Source organism: Rhinopithecus roxellana, chromosome 4 (assembly GCF_007565055.1).
Source record: "Rhinopithecus roxellana isolate Shanxi Qingling chromosome 4, ASM756505v1, whole genome shotgun sequence".
Taxonomy (NCBI): domain Eukaryota; kingdom Metazoa; phylum Chordata; class Mammalia; order Primates; family Cercopithecidae; genus Rhinopithecus; species Rhinopithecus roxellana.
Genome location: NC_044552.1, coordinates 76,934,921 through 76,945,120, shown reverse-complemented (window position 1 = coordinate 76,945,120; position 10,200 = coordinate 76,934,921).

Sequence of the window (10,200 nt, the reverse complement as noted above, 5' to 3'; positions counted from 1 at the left end):
CTGGGCTCAAGTGATCCTCCTGCCTCAGCCTCCAGAGTAGCTGGTACTACAGGCACACAGCACTGCACACAGCTAGTAAGATTAATTTTCATCACCATACTCTTATTCCAAAATCAAGGAAGTTGGTATAAAACCATAATAAAAATCACTACCGGTAAAATTTTGGGAAAAAAAAAAAATTTTTTTTTTTTTTTGAGACAGGGTCTGGCTCTGTTGCCCAGCCTGGAGTGCAGTGGCACGACCTCTGCTCACTGTAACCTCCACCTCCCAGGCTCAAGCCATCCTCCAACCTCAGCCTCCCGAGTAGCTGGGACTACAGGTATGCGCCACTACACTTGGCTAATTTTTGTATTTTTGTAGAGATGGAGTTTTGCCATGTCACTCAGGCTGATCTCAAACTCCTGGACTCAAGGGATCCGCCCACCTTTGCCTCCCAAAATGTGACATCCCAAAGTGCTGGCATTACAGGTGTGAATCACCGCACTCAGCCTGGTAAAATCAAATTAAAGTATATAAAACTCTAAATACATGATTGAACTCTTAGGTGGCACTAATATTGAAGAATCAGCAAAATAATGGAATTTTGTATACTAAATTTTGTATACAGAAAGAATTTGGAGTGATAGTGCCTGTAAAAACTAGATTTGAAATCGTAGTTTGTGGAGAAGGCTTTTGGGGAATTGGATGGTATTGATTATGTTACATCAGTCTTTTAAAAAACATGTAAGCTGTTACTTTATTAGTAGAAAAAAAAGAAGCATTTTCTCAGAATAATTTAAAATTATATAGCACTAGAAAAAATACCAATTTAAATTTATTAGATCTGAATTAGTATTATATGAGGAAGACATACTGCTTAGTAAAATGTAATTTTAGGCTATATTACTTAAGATGTACAACTGTTTCCTACACACAAACAAATGGATTATATGCAAAATGGTTGCATAACTTATTTATCTTTGTTTTAAACTACTCTGCACATCCTAAAACAATTTTGCAATCAGAATTCTATCAACCCACTAAGCAACAAGGAGTTTGTTTTGTTAATTGCTCTAGTTAAACCTAATTACTGTGGGTGGAGTGGCTTTCCGTGAAGGGGAGGAAGGCCCTAAGACTGGCAGGAGAAAATTTTAGGAAGAAGTCCAGTGCCAGGAGTGCAGATGGCTGAGTGGACAAAAGCAGACCCCACAAGAACTGTGTAAATCACTTTCACTTGGAAAATCTATTACATTTGTTTTTAGTGGATGAACTGATTTTCAAATGCTGTTGTCAGAGATAAGTTCTTCCCATTCCCGTAAACATGAACATCTTAATGTCTGTGGCTCCTGCCCTGGAACATGTTTTTCGAAGTCCCATAAACAAGGGCTGAGCGGCAGTCTTATTTTCTCTAGAGAAAGAGAAAGTACATTCAGAGCCCACTACAGTGCTCCCTTCACAGGTGGGAGCTGAGAACCATTTTAATTGATTCATTCAGCACACATCGAACACACCGCCAGGCACTGTACTAAGGGCTGGGTTTTCAAAGATGCCTATGATTATGCATAGCCTGGTAGGTAGAAGACCACAGAGACAGATCATTGTCTAGGAGAATGAATCACAGTTAGAGCATGAGCAAAAAAGTGGTATACATGAGGAAATGGAGCCCAAGGCTCCCTGTTTTCCATCCACACCGCCTGAACTGGAAGCCAGGTGTCTGGGGCCATGCCTAGCACTGTCACCATTACCCGGCAACTCTGTAGCAATACATGTACTTCAGTAAACCAGGACTGTATGTGGACTTCTTGGCTGTATCTTTGCTTTTTGGGACTTCTGAAATTAAAAATGTTTCCACAAATGTCTGAAGTCATATGAATGAATGTTTAATATACATAACAGTTTGAAGGATAATTTCACATGCTGTGTTTTCATTGCTCATGGCATTTTGGAAAACCGTCTATCTTCTAAAGAATGGGGGAATATCGTCACTGGAGAAACCTTTTCTTTGTCTGGCAGAACCTTTTTCTATTCATGTAAACTAGTTGTTAATGAAACAGAGGTCAATAAGGAAATAAATCTTTGATTTGTTTAAATATCTTCTGCACAGAACATCAAGACAAATGGGTGTCCCTTGTCTGAGGAGGGGAAAGCTTTGGGAGAACACTGAGTTAAGCAGTGAGGTAACTGTGATGAGATCTTTCTTGCTCAGTAAATGTGTTTACTTTTTTCACTGGTATTTATACTAGTTAATGTGTTGCTCCAGATAAATCTACTTCCTGCGTCCATCTTTCAGCTTGTTCTCCTCTCTTGGGAGTTGACAAATGGTTTGTGTTTGACACCGTTTATCAGCTGAGTCCCTGCTGGGTGCTGCCAGCGGCTTGCTCAGACTACCGTAGAGAAAAAGTGAGTATGGTAAATTTGTATTTCTAGTCCCTCTGTCTAGAGGAGGGTGCATCGCTCAGGAACAGATTCGGATGACTGCGAGTTTTACCTCCTGGAACACATAAATTTTCAGTCCAAAATAAGCTCTTAATCTTTTCCTGGTGGGATCTCTGTAAAATTGAATAAAATGAGACCCAGTTTACAATTTCCTCAGAAGGGCTAAATTAAACCTACTGAGTGACTGCTGTCATATTTTTGACACCCTGAAAGGGCTTTACATTTGGGGAACACTGAAAAAACATGTCCCCCAAAATGACTGCAATCCCAGAGACAGCTTCTTTTGATAGAGCAGGATAGCAGCCAGATGCCTTCTTTGTGTTATATCAATGCTTTTGAAAACATTCATTCACATTCATGCAAAGGGAATAAACTTAAGTTAAACAGCATGGCTGGGCACAGTGGCTCATGCCTGTAATCCCAACACTGGGAGGCCGAGGCGGGCAGATCACTTGAGCCCAAGAGTTTAAGACCAGCCTGGGCAACATGGCGAAACCCTGTCTCTATCAAAAAATACAAAAATTAGCTAGGCGTGGTAGTGGGTGCCTCTAGTCCTAGATACTCAGGAGGATCACCTGAACCCGGGAGGCTATGGTGAGCCATGATTGTGCCACTGCACTCCAGCTTATGTGACAGAGTGAGACCCTGTCTCAGAAAAGAAATAAAATAAAAAATGAAACAGCGTGAGGGCCTTGAGTAGATCATTTGCGGTCTCTGGAATTTAAAGTTTTATTTTAAAAAAATTATTATCATTATTATTTTGAGATGGAGTCTTACTCTGTCGCCTAGGCTAGAGTGCAGTGGTACGATATCAGCTGACTGCAACCTCCGCCTCTCGGGTTCAAGTGATTCTCGTGTCTCAGCCTCCCGAGTAGCTGGGACTACAAGAGTCTGCCACCACGCCCGGCTAATTTTCATATTTTTAGTAGAGACAGGGTTTCACCATGTTGGCCAGGCTGGTCTCAAACTCCTGACTTCAGGTCATCCACTCGCCTCGGCCTCTGAAAGTGCTGGGATTACAGGGGTGAGCCACCATGCCTGGTCTATTATTTTTAACATTTTAAAAAACTGTTAAAACAAGGATCAGTGAGGAACAAAAAAACAACTGAAGAGAATGGTATAATGCACTCGGTACCCAGTTCAACAATTACCAACTTAAGACCTGGGTTGTTTCATCTATCCCCACCCCACCCAGTGATTTTGAGGCAAAGGCCAGAAAGCATATAATTTCATTGATGAATATTGTATCTTGTATTTCTGAAACACAAGGATTTATTTTAAAAGCAAATCAACACAGCAGGGTGCAGTGACTCACACCTGTAATCCCAGCACTTTGGGGAGCTGAGGCAGGCAGATCACTTGAGGCCAGGAGTTCGAGACCAGCCTGGCCAACATAGTGAAACCACATCGCTACTAAAAATACAAAAATTAGCCAGGCGTGGTGGCACATGCCTTTAATCCCAGCTACTCTGGAGGCTGAGGCACAAGAATTGCTTGAAGCCAGGAGGTGGAGGTTGTAGTGAGCAGGGATCCCCCATTGCACTTCAGCCTGGGTGACAGAGCAAAACTCTCTCAAAACAAACAAACAAAAAACCCAACACGTGATTCATGATGGTTGGAATTGTTAATTCCAGTATTGTATTTTAAAAGCACAGATTATTAACCATTCTTTAGGCTATTGAGCAAGGAAGAGTAGGAAGAGATAGCTCTATAAAGATTTTTCAGCTTTAAAAATACACCCCGGGCCAAGATTGAATTGCAAAGATAATTTTGCTCCTTTCATGCATTCTAGGAGATTCTGGAAGGAGAGCACATGCAGGCAGGCACCAAACTGGCATTTAAAGCTCTGTTGTTTAGATAGAATTACATCCTTTGGGGTGTTGGGTGAGAATGAAGGCTTTACTCTGCCTAGTTTGTGGTGGCAGCGTAATTAGTGAGATGTCAGCTACAAATGAATCAGTGAGGCATGCACTCCCCACACATAAGCACATGCAGATTTGGCAGCTAGCAGTGATCTAGCAGTTGGAGCCTAAGTGTGCCTCGTGCCACTTGTTGAGCCTAATGCAAAGTGCAGTTTAATCACTGATGTGCCCGTGAGCATGATTAGCTGTTAACCGATTAGTGAACTGTCTGAGGCCCCAGAGTCATTGATTTGGACTCAACCTTCTGTTCCACGCTCCCCACCCAGCCCCCAGCATCCTTCCTTCTCCTCCCCTCAATCTATGAGGAAGAAGGGAGAAGGAAAAGAGGAGAAAAGGTCCAGATGGGAAGAAAAGAATGCTGAAAAGATCCTGTAGGAAGTAGGTCAGGTACTTTGGAGATTAGAGTAGCTTGCTTCATCCCTGAATGCGAGAGCCAGGCACAAGTAGCATACAATTAGAAGGAATTAGAACAGCAACAAGTAGCTTGGATTTATCAGCTTTAATTGTCTATTGTCAGGACAGAGCTCTCCTCCCAGGGATCATGGTGGCAGTACACATCCTAATACTTTTAATGGGCATCCATTGTGGGATTATCTCTCCTAAAGGCAGTGCCTGTTCTCTTAAAAGGAGCTGTGGGGATCCTGCCTGAAAAGCACCAAACCGCTCCTTCCCTGTGTTTGGTCCCATTCTAGGGTAAGGCAGGGTTGCCCTTCAGTCCCCCAGAGGTGCACCTTAAGGGAGCGGATGTCTATTGAACATTAACTCCTTTGCCCTGCTTCCCCGGGGTGCATGCTTGGAGGAAACAATGGGCTGTAGATGGAGAACAGATAAGTCAGAGCCAATGGCTTCTGGATCTCCAGGCTATCTTCATGTTAGAAGTTTTCCCAGCTTTTCCTTAGTCAACATTAGAGAGTTGTTCAACAGATAAGGTATCTATTAAATGAGGTTTGTTACTGTCTTACCTTTGCCTTCTCTTTCCTGTCCACCTCTCAGGTGGGTAGAGGTGAAGGACAGTCACGTCTTCTTCCAAACTCTGGCACTGAATTCGGTTTAGGCGGGTTGAATTTCTTCTGGTGTCACCACCGGTTTAACATTTAAAAGGTTCTCCAATAAGCGCAGCCCCCTCCTCCTCCTTTTCAAACTCATGTGTACCTTAGGTCCAGTAGGTTCTTAGGATCCAATATAGAACCCTGAGCTTGGCTGGAAATCTGAGAGCCAAGTTCTGGTTTTGCTCCCTGAGCTGCAGCCCTGCCTGTGGGCTGGCATTTCCCAGGTTCACAGTTGTATGTAAGATCCAATTACCAAAAAAGAGTCTGGGAGAGATGCCCTTTCTGCTTCCTGACCTCTGGTCCTCAGTTTCCTCAGCAGGAAAATGAAGTGTTGGAGGGGATATATGGTCTTCGACTTAGATTGGATACTAAATCCCCTTTGGAGCAGAATGGGAGTTGGGGGCTGGAGGTGGTCAAATGATTCCACTATTAACCTTTATGATGCTGTCTCTTCTATCCTAACTTACCTTGGCATGAAAAAAATAAAGCCTCTACAGTCTTGATCTTCCCTTAGAAAGGATGAGAAGAAATTGTCAGTCCCATTTTAAATAAAACCACCTGCGTCCTTTGGTTAATATTCTGTGATTTCAGGGAAGCACATGGTGGCAGGTACAACCGTAGGATCCTTTTTCCTGTTCCAAGGGGACTGCTCCTCCCTGCACTGGGTCTTCTGCTGCTGTTCCTGCTCATCCTCCAGAGAAGACTTTCACCTTCATTTTTAAGCCACCTGGTCCTTTCCTAATCTTATTCTTGGTGACATTCCCTTTATTTCCACCTTGAGTCCTCCCCTCTTCCAGAATGGCTTCTCCTCCCACTGAAAGGTGAGAGAAGCAAACATTTGACCCACAGTCTTGCTCTGTGGAAGCTACTCTTCCTGTTCTCCAAATAAAGAGAAGAGATGAGTTTCAGAGTGGACACATTTCCTGTTGCTCATTTTCTCCCTTGTTAACAGTTCAGGTTTTGCCTTCGGTTAGTTTAATTTTAGGATTATTCCTTTTTTCCCACCAACTGTAAGGTTAGGAAGTGTCTTCTGGGTTCTGAAATAATCTTCCTTCCCCTGTTCTTTCCCACAGACTTCTCAGAAATTAAAATTCTTCTGTCTGAATATTCACTATGATAAAAAACATAATTAGAAGGGAAAGCAAATATTGGAAACCCCAAACCTTGGTTTCCCCACAAGTCATATGGAAATGATTAGTATTGCTATTATCATTCACTAAAGGAATAGTTTAAAACATAATTTTAAAACCATATATAAATGATTAGATGAGAATACAACTGTCTTTCTGAAGGGAGGCTAAAAAAGATATTAATACTTAGATGTAATGATACAGGTGGTTCTTTAAATACTCTGAGACCTAGGACATCCTGTGGGTTTTATAAAGTCCTCAGGAGAACACTTAGAGCTTCATTCCTAGGGAGGGAAGGGAGCTCTGCTTGGGTTCTTGAATTTACTTAATTTTTGTTTCCCTTATGTAGGAAGTCAAAACACTGACCTCATTCCAAAACATCCAACAGCCCCCGAAGGTCACCATCCCAATATTTAGGCCCTGAATATGTTTGTCAGAAGTTTTTGGGAGGTGAGCTTTGTCATGAGAAGGAAGCTTGTGCTATTTTTAAATTGATTCAACTCATCATCAAAACATATCATACACATATCACACCAATGACACACACAGACTGCATTGTAACATAGCATGTGTCATACACATATTCTCTCTCACTCATACACACATACTCGCTCTTCTTGTCCGGCTTTTAAAAGGAAGGCAGCCAGAAGGCCAAGCCCAGTGATTTGAGTTGAAAAGGCTGTTAAAGTTTAAAAACCAAGTGTCCCTCTAGTTCTCAGCCTGGCTTTGAGACATGTGGGAGGGCTTCAAAGCCTCAGTGCCCCTCTCTCAGGCTCAGGCTTACAGTTGGTCCCCAAATGTTTACCAGCATGAAGATGCCTAACTTACAGGAAGCGGGAAATGGGTGTGGGGGGTGAGGGTGGGTGGGTGGGTAGGGAGTAGGAAGAAGAGGGTGGTGGGGGCGTTATTCTCTTGATGTGGTTAGCTGTCATTGACCTTGTTTGGGTATGGCAGGAGTTGAATGAGAAAATGAAAACATGTTTCATCTTGGGTACATTTCATCCCATTTTTTTTTTTACTTTAGGAGAAAAAAAATTCCTTTCCTTAGGAAAAAAAGATTTTTCCCCAAGTGGAGTTCAGGTCTCCAGATTTGGTACTCAATTTCCCTTCATTCTACCATAGTCCTTTCCCTATAGAGTCATCTGGCTGCCTACGTTGCAATTCCCAGTCCACCCAGGAACTGGGAGAGCAAAAAAACTGGCCCATAGCTGAAACCGAATTAAAATTGGCTGGTGGAACTGTTGTGATGATGCCATCCACGGGAATAGATGAGGATTTCTGAGAACAGAACTATTTGGCTCATTCATGATTTGCTGCCATTGTGAACACTTTTAATGAGAGAGCTCTGCCTCAGAAATGCTGATTAATAAAGATAACTGAGGTTCTTTTCGGTGTTCTAACTTGGGGGGAAATAATATAGTGACTAAAAACGCACCAAGTTATTACTTAGAAACAAACCCTTTGAGACATAAGATTCCAGACAGTGGCAAGCCTCTGATAGCTCTCTCTGCACAGCTGTACTGCTGCCAGGGTCTCCTAGCTTTAGTCAGCACTAAAAAGGTACACGGCTCAGGCCTTCTGGGAGGACCGAGTGAAGTTCAGAGGTCAGTCCCTTTTATTCCCCCTTAATGATTTTGTGCTGGACAATACCTAAATATTACAATGGGGACATGTTTTTTCCTATTATGGAGCAAGCTTCCTTTCTTTTATTTCTTCTTCCTTTTTAGTTTATTTCATTTTAAATGATGATATTATCCTTCCTTGACTACTATAACCATAGTCAAAAAGTTGGTTTGGAGGTTTTTTACCCCAGTCACTTTGAGACAAGAAGCAAACGTGAAGGATTTTACATTCCAACACTCTGTGTCTGAAAATTTACTTTCCTGAAAGTTCTACCCGTGGCCTTGTCCAGCTCAGCTGGGACACCTGGAACTAATTTTAGGGTTGCCTGGCTAAGCCCCACACTGGTATTTGAAGTCTGCGTCCTCCCTAGACTCAAGCCCATTTCACCACCTCTGAAGGTGAGTGCAGGCTGATATTAATTAACAGTGAGTTGATTCACTGGCATCTTCCAGTCATTAAAGCAAATATTTGGCTTAAAATAGCCTTCTTCCCACCTCAAATATCCAACTTTTTGCCTATTCCCTTACTCTATCCTTGGTTGACTCACCAGCAGTTGCATGATGGTGCATGTGGCCTAAGAACAGAGTTTGATTCTAAAAGGGAAGTGAAATACTCTTTCACATCTGCAAGTGAGACTGTTTGAACAGCAGGCCAGTCTTCAGTATGACTACATTGTTTTTCTGTCCATTGTGGTGCTGACTCAGCATCAGTTAATAAACCCTCTTGAGCAGGCTGGATCTCTCTTGTTTAATTATCAGCTTGGAGTTTTCTGAGGACTCTTAGGAATTGTTCATTCAGTTTTCCACCCCTAGCAGATCTGCCTTCTAAAAGTCCTGCTTCCTCTTGGTGCTAGCGTCCCCTCTGGCATAACATGAAATCACAGGTGGGCCAAGCAGCGAGCAGGGAGTGTGTGCTAATCATGTCCCCTAGTGGGAATTTAATTGTTCTGTACTGAGAGAGAGATTGCAGCAAGACTTTAGACACCATTTCCTGGCAAATAATCTTTTGCTTCTGCCTCTCTCCCCTAAAAAAAATTCTAGAAAAGTTTTCTAAAAGTGAGGAAAGAAATTTTAAAGATAAACAGACATTCTTAGGATTTAGTTGGGCTTTTGTTTTACTTTGTTTCATTTCTTCCTGTAAACAAATACTCAGATGTCCATTTCATTGTATGACTAAGTTGGTATCATTAGGTTGGAACTGGGTGTGTGTTTGTGGGTGTGTGGGTGTGTGTGCACACGTGTATTTAAAATGTTAGAAAAGACATTGCAGCCTAAGTTCGAAGGAGAGATGATTTAAAAAAAAACCTACCTATGGTAAGGCAAGCAGGAAAAATGGAAGACCTGGATTTCAATGATCTAAATAATAATTGAAATGGTGTGTTTGCTATAAACATTGTTTCTCTGAATTAAAGGATTCCTTGCTGAAGGCACAAGACCATTGAAGGAAGTAAAGCATCTGGTTTGTTTTGTAATGAGAAGCAGGAATGCAAGGTCCACGCTCTTAATAATAAACAAACAGGACATTGTATGCCATCATCACAGGATGTCCTTCCTTCAACAGAGGACTGACTGGGCTGGAGGAAAAGCTGGACGGGGCTCAGAATAAGCCCCACTAATTACTGCCTCCAACCGCTTTCCACTTGCAGTGATCAGTTCAATATTCCTCTGAACTGTGAAACGACTAATGCTCTACATTTTACTTACACTCCTGGGAAGTCAGCCTGTGGGTTTTGGGAGGAGAGGAAAGGAAAACAAACATTAATATGCAGAATTATAACTTTTTCCTATTTCCCTATTTACTAAATAGTTAAAAGAGGAAAGTTCGTTCTGCCAAGTTTGAACGTTAGCAGGAGAAATGGAATGTTACAACTTTTGGGGCGGGGGGCGGGGAAACGTGCGTTACATACACAACAGCTTGAGGACCAGACAGCTCCACTGTATTACATTAGCTGCAAAAACAGTTTAACCTGCTCTTTTGAAGTAAGAGTTATGTCTTTTGTACCTGGGGAATTGAGCTGAGAAATTACAAAATGTGTAGTCAAATTTTAAGTTTTCTTAATTT